At 45.3% G+C, this 12,315-nt stretch overlaps 1 long non-coding RNA gene across 1 annotated transcript in view; it reads right to left on the bottom strand.

Annotated features, from left to right (window-relative positions):
- The window catches only part of LOC137423237 (uncharacterized), a 75,139-nt gene that overhangs the window by 23,718 nt on the left and 39,106 nt on the right, over window positions 1-12,315 (bottom strand). Inside the window, exon 2 of the long non-coding RNA XR_013622746.1 lies at window positions 5,892-6,073. This is a non-coding gene — a long non-coding RNA (uncharacterized LOC137423237). The remainder of the gene's footprint in view (window positions 1-5,891; window positions 6,074-12,315) is intronic.

The following is a 12,315-nucleotide window of genomic DNA, read 5'->3' as shown; positions in this document are numbered from 1 at the left end:
CGCTCCTCACTCTCCTCTCCAATCGCTCCTCACTCTCCTCTCCAATCGGCCCCCACTCTCCAACCCCACGCTCCTCTCCAACCCCTCGCTCCTCTCCAACCCCTCGAGCCTCTCCAACCCCTCGCGCCTCTCCAAGCCCCCCGCTCCTCTCCAACCCTCACACTCCTCTCCAATCCCTCCTCACACTCCTCTCCAATCCCTCCTCACACTCCTTTCCAATGCCTCACACTCCTCTCCAATCGCCACTCGCTCTCCTCTCCAATTGTGCCTCACACTCCTCTCCAATCACGCCTCACACTCCCCTCCAATCGCACCTCAGTTGCCTCTCCAATCCCTCACATTCCTCTCCTCTCCAATAACTCCTCACACTCCTCTCCAATACCTCCTCACACCTCTCCAATCCCGTACACTCTTCTCCAATCGCCCGTCACACTCTCCTCCAATCGCCCGTCACACTCTCCTCCAATCGCCCGCCACGCTCTCCTCCAATCGCCCGTCACACTCTCCTCTCCAATCGCCCGTCACACTCTCCTCTCCAATCGCCCGTCACACTCTCCTCTCCAATCGCCCGTCACACTCTCCTCCAATCGCCCGTCACACTCTCCTCTCCAATCGCCCGTCACACTCTCCTCTCCAATCGCCCTCACTCGCCTCTCCAATCGCTCCTCACTCTCCAACCCCTCGCTCCTCTCCAACCCCTCGCTCCTCTCCAACCCCTCGCTCCTCTCCAACCCCTCGCTCCTCTCCAACCCCTCGCTCCTCTCCAACCCCTCGCTCCTCTCCAACCCCTCGCTCCTCTCCAACCCCTCGCTCCTCTGCAACCCCTCGCTCCTCTCCAACCCCTCGCTCCTCTCCAACCCCTCGCTCCTCTCCAACCCCTCGTTCCTCTCCAACCCCTCGTTCCTCTCCAACCCCTCACTCCTCTCCAACCCCTCGCTCCTCTCCAACCCCTCGCTCCTTTCCAACACCTCGCTCCTTTCCAACCCCTCGCTCCTCTCCAAACCCTCGCTCCTCTCCAACCCCTCGCTCCTCTCCAACCCCTCGCTCCTCTCCAATACCTCCTCACACTCCTCTCCAATACCTCCTCACACTCCTCTCCAATACCTCCTCACACCCCTCTCCAATACCTCCTCACACTCCTCTCCAATACCTCATCACACTCCTCTCCAATACCTCCTCACACCCCTCTCCAATACCTCCTCACACTCCTCTCCAATACCTCATCACACTCCTCTCCAATACCTCCTCACACTACTCTCCAATACCTCCTCACACTCCTCTCCAATCGCGCCTCACACTCCTCTCCAATCGCACCTCACACTCCTCTCCAATCGCGCCTCACACTCCTCTCCAATCGTTCCTCACTCCTCTCCAATAGCACCTCACTCCTCTCCAATAGCGCCTCACACTCCTCTCCAATCGTGCCTCACACTCCTCTCCAATCGTGCCTCACACTCCTCTCCAATCGTGCCTCACACTCCCCTCCAATCACTCCTCACTCTCCTCTCCAATCGCTCCTCACTCGCCTCTCCAATCGCTCCACAATCGCCTCTCCAATCGGCTTTTCCCCGTCTCATTTCTCTCGTTTTCTCCCGTCTCGTTCTTTTTCTTGCTCCATCATGTTCAAGTTTGCATTGACGTTCGTCGATGGACTTGTTCGCCCGTCTCATTCGTTTTCTTGCTGTATCCTGTTCAAGTCTGCGTTCTTCATCGATCGTCTCATTCATTTTGGAAATAGAAGTTTCCACGCAGCGCATGAATTGTCACGATCCTCAAGAGGAAGTGTCTCGTAATCATCAAATGATAAATGGCAAGTAAATTATATTGTGGAAAATTGGAGATTTCAAATAAACCTAATGAAAGTGTATGCGCACATAACTAATAAAAAAAAACGAACAAATATCTCTCGGTAATTTCCTGAAACATTTTACTTCCGGATAATAATGATGAATGAAATAAAAATGAAGAAATATATGTCAGCATCATTGTTGACGTTTTTGTGACGACTGTCATCAAACGAAAAAGTAATATATCTTAACGGAAAACAAAAAGCGAATTTTTAATATATGTTGACACGTTGCCGTCGGTGTCATGTTGGGCGGTGTACGATACATCATGAAGCGATTTTTAAAAAATATATCTCTGCATTTTCCCGCGTGTGTGGAATGTTCTCAATTATTGTTGACACCGAGTCCAAAACCATCGATAAAAATGAAATCATATGGTGAGTTAGATTGGAGATAAAGGCGTGAGAGAGACTCAATGGCCTTGAAGTTACAGGCCTTTGAGAATTCATTTTGTTCCACAAACGGCAACTTTCATCGGATTTTCTTCCCGTTTTTTTTCAACCGAGTCTCACACTATGTTAGCGACTATGAAAAATGAAATGATATATCGAATTTGATTTCAAATAAAACTGGGAGAGAGAGCAAGACACCACGGGCCTACAAAACAGGCCTCAAAGCTATGCGAGTTAATAAAATGGTGGATATTTGTTTTTATGAAGCCTCTCCCAGAATGGGTGGAGCTATGGGGTGGAGCTACTCTCTCAACGGAGTAAGCCACACCCCCGGACAGACGTCCAACAGAATCACCGTAGCCTATTATAATATAGACACTATGTTAGCGACTGTTAAAAATGAAATGATATATCGAATTAGAATTGAAATAAACCTGTGTGAGAGAGAAAGACAGCATGGGCCTAACTAAACAGGCCTCAAAGCCATTCGAGGTAATAAAATGGTGGATATTTGTTTACATGAAGCCTCTCCAAGAATGGGTGGAGCTATGGGTGGAGCTACTCTGCAAACCGACTAAGCCACACCACCGGACAGACGTCCAACAGAATCACCTAGGTCTATTATAATATAGATGCTGAATGCCTCTTGAATGTCTTATATCATCAAAATAACTTCCTCAACTCACACCAACTGCTTGCTCTTTATAAAACCTTTGTTTGCTCTTCAGTTCAATATCAGTCCTCCCTGTGGACTCGGCATATATCCTGATCAACATCCATCACAAATGAAATTTGTTGAACATAAATCTCAGTACAGAACTAGAGAAAGACAAACATTGGAGAAAGTGTTTTCAACTTTCTCACCCATTCTGACTGCTTGTTGGCATTTCCAACAGTGAGAGTAATCTCTCTGTGAAAGGAAGAGCCACATCTGACTGATTTGATTGCAAAATCAATATGCTGGTTCTATCATTAATTTCCTTTAGTGTGCCAGGTACTGGGGTGCGGACAAACCAATGAGACAATATATACACACACCTGATTCCTCTCTTCTTTTCCCATCACCATTTATTCACTTGTTTATACAATAAAGCATGTTCGACTAGGTTTAATTAATCCTGATACAACACAAACAGAGTAAACTATATTCAACTAACCACAGAGTTTACCCTCCACCGCCATTTACCCATAAGACCATTTAGACTCGTTAAGATTCCGAAGACCCCTCTGAACCTTTAGAACCCGAAGACCCTTCATACCATTTAGATCCCAAATACAAATACCCTTTAGACCCCAAAGATCCCTAAACCCTCCAGATCCCCAACACCTTTTAGACCCTTTATGACCACTTAGACCCTGACCCTTAAGACTCAAAATGTCCCTAAGACCCATTTATAACCATAATAATCAATCCTAAGACTCATTAAGAAACATTATAGACTTAGACAATAACCCTAGGACCACTAAGACCATTTAATACACCTAAAAACCGTAAAACTCCGAAGACCCTTTAAAACTCCTGAGACCCTTTAGAACTCCAAGACACTTCAAGACCATAAAAAGTATCGTTTGTGCTTCGCAGGAAGACCATAGATGTTTGTGTGATGTGCGTCTAAAACATTATAGATTGTCTAAAGGTCTAAAGGATACGTTCCAGTAGTAGTTAGGGTCTAAGGCTCCAAGGGGTGGAAAGGGTCTAATCTTGCATGTATGTAAATGTCTAAAGGGGTCTAAAATGTCAACACATGTCTAAAGGGTCTGAAATGTGTAAGGGGTCTAAATGGTGTTAAGGTCCAAAGGAAGTCAAGGAACTTCAGGGGTGTAAATGTATAAAGGGTCTGTAGTGTCCTGATGGTATAGGGGTCTAAAAGGGGTCTAAAGGGTATAATGGGTCTAAAGGGTGAAGGGATCTAAAGTGTAAAAAGGATCTTAAAGGTAAAAGGGGTCGAAAGGGTCTTAGGTGTCTAAGGGTTATAAAAGGTCTAACGGGTCTAAGGTATCTATAGGGTCATGAAGGTCATGAGGGTCATCAAGGGTGTTAGAGTTATAAATATTGTTACGGAACCGGAGCACGGCACTCCCGTTAGCAAGGGGGGGTTAATCCCCTTGTCTTGTTAAGCTGGCCGTCTCCGTTCCTGGAACTACCCCGCACCTTTGTGGGATGGGATTGGCCAAGGTGATTGGTCAAGGGATTCCCGGACACCTCCGCAAATCCCTCCACAAAGCAGGTGGATGGCCCCGCTCGAATCCCGGACAAGATGGAGTTTGCCGAGCGGTTTAGCAATCCGGAATCCGAGCTGTTAGCAATGGACTAAATCCGATTAAAAGCGGTTCGGCCAAAATCGCGCCACAGATACTCAATTGAAAGAAATCACGAAAGCGATCGGACGAGAAAGAACCCAAAGAATAAGAAGGAACAGGTATTTATTAATTATTTACAACAAACCAAGGGAAGAGAAGGAAAGAAAGTAATATACAGAAGAAGAAGAAGACAGAGCAATTCTTAAACAGGCTTACTTATCCCCAGGACAATACAGACAGAACAAACTCACGTACACGAATGGGAATTGCAGGCAGGAATGGCTGGACGAAGGATGAGAGGGGCAGACGGTCCACAGAGCTGGCGGGTAGGGAGGTCCGGGGATCGCGGCACGCCGTTGGTGTCTCGCGTGCACGCCCTCGCTCAGAGTCAGGTTCAGCGGCGAAAGCCCGGTCGTCAGCGCTGGTTCTTCCTCCTCGGTCATCAGCCTCCTTACGCGTCTCTCTCTAAGCAGTCCCTCGCAGTTCCTTTTATTGCTGTCGGCCGTATCAAGCCGCCAGCTCTGATGACACGCCTACTGGTTGGCTCACCTCGGCGCTGGTTGGTTGGTAAGGGCTCGCTGACTCCACCTTTGATGACGAGTTAGTGCCATGCCCGTGATCCGGCGACTCCTCCCCCCTTCTTGGCCTCGTGCGTAATGGAGTTTTGGCGGTGTGGTGCCAACAAAACAGGCCAATGCAACGGCGGCAAACGCCGCCTTACTGGCACTTTAAAGAGACGATTGGGGAAGTTGAAGGGGGCCTATATCTTATTTGATTGATGAAACGTAGTCAACTATTGGAAACACAGCCTTACCTGCAACACATAATAACGAAATAACTATGAAAAGGGCCTATGGTTCGCTACGTGTTGCAATGTGGTCTAACTAGGGGGCGTCCTCTGACCTTTACAATGAATGGAGGTATTTACAAAAAGAATTATTTACAAAGGGGTATATTTACAATAATTTACAAGTGCAGGGTTCTCAAAACCCCAACAATATCAATAAAACAGCCACTTGCAAAGAAGCCAAGATTGAAAATGTTACACGTGGTTAGCAAGACCAATAAGATAGAGCTCAAAGGCACGAAAAGGTAATTATATCAACATATGTTACACACAGAACGATTCGTCTTTGTCAATTCCCAGCATTAGCATTTTCAATCTGCCTTCTTGAATCTCAATTTCCATTCTGCATTTGCTCATATAACTTCCATTGTCTAATAATTCTTGAATGCAGATACTTCTGGTAAAAAAAACACCCATACTTGTATAGTTCAAACACAAGTGAAGAATGCAAAAAACAATCGTCAAAACGCTCGAAATTGCACGTTCGGAAAAGGAAATTCATACCTGCTTCAAAATTCAATGACAATTCATGCACTTGATGCAAGCACCTGGAATGCCCAAATTTTTACACTTGTCTCTTCCATTGCGATCTCAATTCTCCTTGATGGGAAAATTGATTTCCATCCTCTGTAAATGCCTTTGATGAGGTGCAAGTTTCACAAATCTTCTCAGATAATTCACTGCACCTGCCATGCCATCACCGAATAAATCAATCATGGTCACCATCTGTATCGCAAATTGTGCTCCATTATTCTCCTATAGAAGGCAGAGTTTCTCCCTTCTTGTACTAGTAATGAGTGGCCATCTGCTCAAGCGCAGAATTTGCTGCCTTTTTATCATATTATCCACCATTGGGAATAAGCCAAACCATTTGGCTCATAAGCAGGTAATTACGGTTATCTGCACGTAGGTGTCAACCCAATGACAATGGTTTTTTGGGGGGTTTTTGTGCAGGGGATGGGTGTTTTTGAGATGTGCCAATTAATCTGTGGGCCTCCCTCCATTTGTCGTACAACATGACAAATACAACATGGCAACTTGCACATTAGTGATGGACACTCAAGTAAGATAAACTTTGAAAATGTTTCATGATATGGTAAAAATGGCCGTCTTGCAAGCAAACATTGTCTGTGTAAATGGGAAATGGACATATATAACATAAATTTGTCTCAGGTATATAATCACAATGACAAACTAGAAAGCATCTGAAAATGCAAAGCCCATCAGCATCTGTTTGTATTCAGACGTCTTCTTCTTCTTCCATATGCAAAATATAACGAAAACAGTTTAGAAAAACAAAATTAAAATTGATGATTTTACACAACCTTGACCTTTGACCTTTTGATCTAAAAAAATATTTTTTCTAGCTTTTGATTGGTGAACTCATTCAGTGACCCAATATGCAAATTCTTAAAATTTCAGGTCAATAAGATTTCAGGACCTTTTGACAAAATCCTTAATTTTCCTTCTCCGTATTACCATAATAACGATGATTTGGTGAAAATTTGATTACAATAGCTCAAAAGGTTAAAAAAAAATATGGCCTGAACACGCCTTGGCACACGGACACACACACACACACGTGATTACAAAACCCCATCTCCTGCTGCGCAGGGGACGGGCTAATGAAGGAATTGCCATGGGGAGTAATTGAACATGGATCAACAAACTCGGTTGGGGGAATCGTGAGCAGTGAACCTGTTATTTTCAGTTTCACGAGGAGGGGTTTTCGTGAATAACACATACAGCCTGAGGTACCTGGAGAGGGGGGGGGGGGGGGGGGGGGGGGGGAGGAAGGATGGAGGCATGAATGAGTACAACAACAACAACATGCATTTTAAGGCCATTTTCCCTGCTAGAGCGGGGGTTAGCCTTGCGGTCCATATGACAATCTTCTCCATTTTGCCCTATTTTCTGCATCTCTCCTTGTTAACCCCCTTGCCCGCATTTCTTCTTCCGCCATCTTTAACCAAGTCTTTCTCGGTCTTCCCCGTCCTCTACTTCCTTCTACATTAATTTCCATCACTCTTCTCAACCAGTCACTTTCATCCTTCCTCAACACATGACTAAACCATCTCAACCTGTTCCTCTTCACAGCATCAATCACAGGCAATATTCCCATCATCTTTCGCAATTCATCATTTGTCTTCCTCTCTCTCAACGATACTCCGCACATCCATCGAACCATTCGCATTTCCACCCTTTCCAGCCTTCGTTGCTGCTCTACGTTCATTACCCATGTCTCGCTCCCATAAATCATAACACTTCTCACACATGCAGCATACACCTTTCCCTTCAGCTTGGGGGGATCATGAGCAGTGAACCTGTTATTTTCAGTTTCACGAGGAGGGGTTTTCGTGAATAACACATACAGCCTGAGGTACCTGGAGAGGGGAGGGGAGGAAGGATGGAGGCATGAATGAGTAGAGGGAACAAATCCTCAGGAGAGGTAGTAAAAAATAGGAGACCGCTATCCTGGTTATGATGCGAAGATAGCAGCTAGGCACTGCACTTCTGCTTTTTTTGTGGAAGACGCTAATGATGTTGAGAGTTTTGGATTTCACATTGTGCAGAAGTAATAGATGTGTAGGCCTAGTTAGGATGCCAGCTTATATAGAAGACCAGTACTCCACTGAATAATGCAAAACGGCCTTGTATGCTGTGTGAAGATCAGTCACCAAGGGAGGACTTGGCACGATAGATGACGCCCTGTCTGCGGCTGCATTTGGAAGCCAGCTTTTTTAGATGGTCCTCTCAGGAGGTAAAAGCTGATGCTTAAAAAGACTGAAGTTCTTACAGTGGATAATTGTTGAAATAGAAAGGCAGGTTCAGTTTCAGTGAAAAATGAGTTCATTATGATGATTCTTCCTGAAATGCTGACTGAGAATGCAAGTTTGCCAGGATTGAAAGGCATTTTACGTTTGCAAGACCAGAACCTGATCATTGTCAGTTGTTACACTCGTGGGGTGGATTGTTTAATGATGGTACACTCGTGGGGCTGGGCTTGCAATGACGAGAAGCTGTGATCGTTGGGGTGTACCTTATGTGAAATTCCAGGCCGGCTGTGAAACCAGATTTGCTCTTTCCTTTTTCCGTCCCTTTCGACTTCATTTTTCTTCTTTTGTTAAAAGAAAAACAAAGATCTCCCTTATCGACCTTCTCCCTCCCACCGGAGCTCTACATAATTGAATAGAGAAAGAACCTTTGGAAAGAAAGAAGAGGAGAGGAGAGGGAGGAGGAAGAAGAGCGCGTGGAAAAAGGCGAAAACGACCGTGCACGTACGGTCCAAGTTTTGATGAGAAACTCGGCTTTGATTATTATCTCTGAGGGCTGCCTGTTGGAGGCACAGACAGTGCCGGAGAGATTGGGGTGGAGGAGGATTTTCTCGGTGCATGTGGGATCGTGAAGCAAAGTGTTAGAGGAAGCAGAAGCTTTTGCTCCTCGTCAAGTTTCGTCTGAGCCGGCCGGAGGCAACGTGCGGCTTCATGGTCTTGCAGAAACTGCCCTGGGCAAGTCATTCGTGGAGTTTGGGGACACCCACTGAGAAAGAGAAGAGTGGAGGCGAGGCGCCACCCTCGGGACACGTGGTTGGGGTGAAGCAGCCAGGACGCCATCTGAAACAGGCCTGAATTCCCCGCCCCTCCCCTCTATTCCCCTTCCGGTTATATTTTACCTTTTATTTCCGTTACATCCTGGCAAATATTTCTTTGTTATTTTGCTACCCTCTCCCTCCCCTTTGGGATTAGCTAGGAATACCGGGTGGGTCATTTAATTGTCTTGTCTGTTTTGTCTTGGTGCCTGGCTGTCCTTTAATTACTTGATCTTTGCCGCTGCATATCAGCGGGATTTATTTTCCTTATGATTGATCTTTTCCTTGTTGTTGTACCCTGTGTTTTTTTTCTTGATTTTGAGTGAAGTATTTGCATTTATTTCCCCGTTTTGAATTTGCATTGCATTTCTGAATTGGCATACTGTTGTTGAAGATTGGGGGGGGGGGGGGGGGGGGGGGGGGGTGTAAAATTGCGTCAGCATTTGGATGGTAGCTTCGCTCGGTCCATTCTGACTGCTCATATGGCGCGACCCGCCCACGGGGAACGTATTGGTCTCCCGAGCACATCGATTAGGATCTCCGGAGCAATAGGCAGTACCCAAAGCCCTTCGCCAGGTCGTAACAGTGAACATGCATATAAAAGTACAAGTGGGGTATGTTTACACATGTGTTAGCAATAATAAACCGTGATTCGTACGTAGGTACATAATAAATAGAAGCTTTCTGATTATAGGCAAGCATCATCGACCTGCTGCTAGATATCAATTTAGGTTTATTTAATTATTTTATGGACACGTTTACAGTTTTTAGGTAAATTTACACAGATTTTTATTTCAGTTTACACTTATAGAAATTACAATTTTCAAATGCTAGATATTGATTGGGGCTTTTTTTAATTACGTATGCGCTTACGGATTTTACGTAAATTTTCATTTACAGAGGCTTTCCGAAGGTTCTAGGATTTTTTTTCCAGTGTACCAGCTTCAATGTCTGTCGGCACGCCAAATTTAAGTTTTCTACGACATGCAGAAGGTACTGAACATTAATATCAGTCAGTGGTCAGATAGAAATGCCAAGTCAATGCCAAGTGCCAAGATAGTCATGCCAAGAAATGCAAGTGTTTTTTATTTATTAAATAAAATATATTTATTAATAGTTACCATTCCAATGCAGAGGAGCTTGTGGAATAAACTTAATCATGTTAGAGTATGCCAACTCATCTCCTGGTGGGACTACATTGAGCAGTGGGTTGCCAACTGATTAACTTATGGAATGATTTATGCATTCTGCACTTGTGGGCTGGGATTTATGTGCTATTGGATGACCAAAAGGGTTGATTTATTCATTTCCACAAGGGGAGAGCTGACAATTTGTCAATACAAGGCTTCCAAATCCTATTTGAACCTTCTTTGAGAAGCAAGGACAAGCTGATGTTTTGGGCCTCAACTGCTCCAATTATTTCCATCCTCCTCTGGGATCAACTCGCAAAGTTTTTGGGTCACGTCTTAACGAATGAGCTGCTCTAGCTTGGCGTTTGACTGAAAAAAAAAACCAAAAAAAAAACCACCTTTAGAGGCCATTTTTCCCCGCAAAGCGGGGGTTGGCCTTTTTCGGGAACCGTGGTTGTTGTTGTTTTTCGGTCCCCTATTTGAAGCAATGTTTTACGGCCGGATGCCCTTCCTGACGCCAACCCTTTTTGCCGCCTTTAACGACAAACAGGGAATTACCAGTGAACTGGTACTCAATTAGCCGACCTCGGAAAGATGACAGGCTGAGTCAACCCCCCTGGCGTTAATTCAGCGATCGACCGGGATTCGAACCCAGGATCCTTGGATCCTAAGCCGGCACCCTAGCCGCTAGCCCAACACCAGGGATTTAACAACACTAGCAACACAACACTAGCCCAACACCAACACTTGACTGAATGTAGTAGGAAATTTAACGTTTGTCAGGGTGTTGACGATAACTCTCCTAATGAGAGACACATTAACGCATACAAACTAATGCTTGCAGACAGAACACACAGATGAAGTTAAATTTAAAAGACGTGGTAGTAACCACTCTGGAAAATAAGAAACTAAAATTTTGGCTATCAACACTTCGTCAGAGCAAAAATACATTTTGCCGCAACAAAGGGTTAAATATTGTTATGTGGAGAAACGACCATTACAAACTGATCATTACAAACATTAAAAACAACATCCTCAATCCCTCCCATCTACTTTCTCAACAATCCTCTCCAATAAGTTTCGTCACTCAAGCTTTTGGGTCTCACTAGCTGCCATGATCTTTCCTGGGAAAACCACATTTCCAAGCTGGCCTCCAAAGCCAGTCACTGAATGGGCATCCTCCGTTGTGCGAACTCCTTCCTTGGCACACCTGAGCTCCTCACCACATACAAGGCTTTCATCCTCAGCTCAATGGAATACTGCTCTCCCCTCTGGGCTGGTGCTCCTGCCTCACACCTAGCTCGTCTTCACACTGTTGAAACCAAAGCTTTCAGAATCATTGGAATCTCCCGCGATAAACCGATTGTGAGGACCTTTCACTCACTCACCGCAGGCAGGTTTGGTGGTCTTTCTGTCTTCCACCGACTCCTATCCGGCCTACCTCCCCCAGCTCTATCTGTGCTCTGTCCCCCAAATATTCCTACAGGTCGCACATCTGCCAGCAACCCTCTTCTGGTGAAATTGCCAAAATCAAGACTCTCTGCTCACCTTCACTCTTTCATCCCTCTTCACTCCGCCTCTGGAACAAACCACCTCTCTCTTCAATCCCACTCCACCCTCCAGGTCTTTAAAACAGCTGTTCACCACCATCTCTTATCTTCCCCCATCCAAAACCTTGATCTTTTCTACCCCCGCTAATTCCACCCCAAATCCACTTTTTTGAAATACCAACTTCTGTCTTGGAAGTCCTTGGTGTCCTTGTGTTTTATACTTCTCCCCCCCCCCCCCCCCCCCCCCCACCCGCTCTCTCTATCTCTCTCTCTCTCTCTCTCTCTCTCCCTCCCACAGATCTCCCGATGTCCCTGCTCACAAATGTTGTGTTTGTGTGCTTCCCCTTCTCTCCCCATCTTGTCTTCCGCTCCCTCTTTTTATATATTTTGTTTGTCTGTTTGATCTGTTTGTGAAATAAATGTTAGCTCTTTCACGAGCCTCGATTCTGTATACAAAAAAAAACAAAAACCATATTACTATTAGTTTTATCACACTAATGACGTGAGTAATCATGAAGCATCTCGATATTCCTAAACGAACTTACCCCTGTCTGACCAGGGTACAGAGCAAAATGAGAATGCTGGTCGATACGTTCGAATCTCACGTCAGCAAACAATTACATCTCTCGTTTTCCTGACGATGATCAATCCATACGCCC

Source organism: Myxine glutinosa, chromosome 3 (assembly GCF_964187855.1).
Source record: "Myxine glutinosa chromosome 3, kmMyxGlut1.1, whole genome shotgun sequence".
Taxonomy (NCBI): domain Eukaryota; kingdom Metazoa; phylum Chordata; class Myxini; order Myxiniformes; family Myxinidae; genus Myxine; species Myxine glutinosa.
Note: the sequence above shows the minus strand (reverse complement) of the source record. Positions and strands in the feature narration are given on the sequence as shown.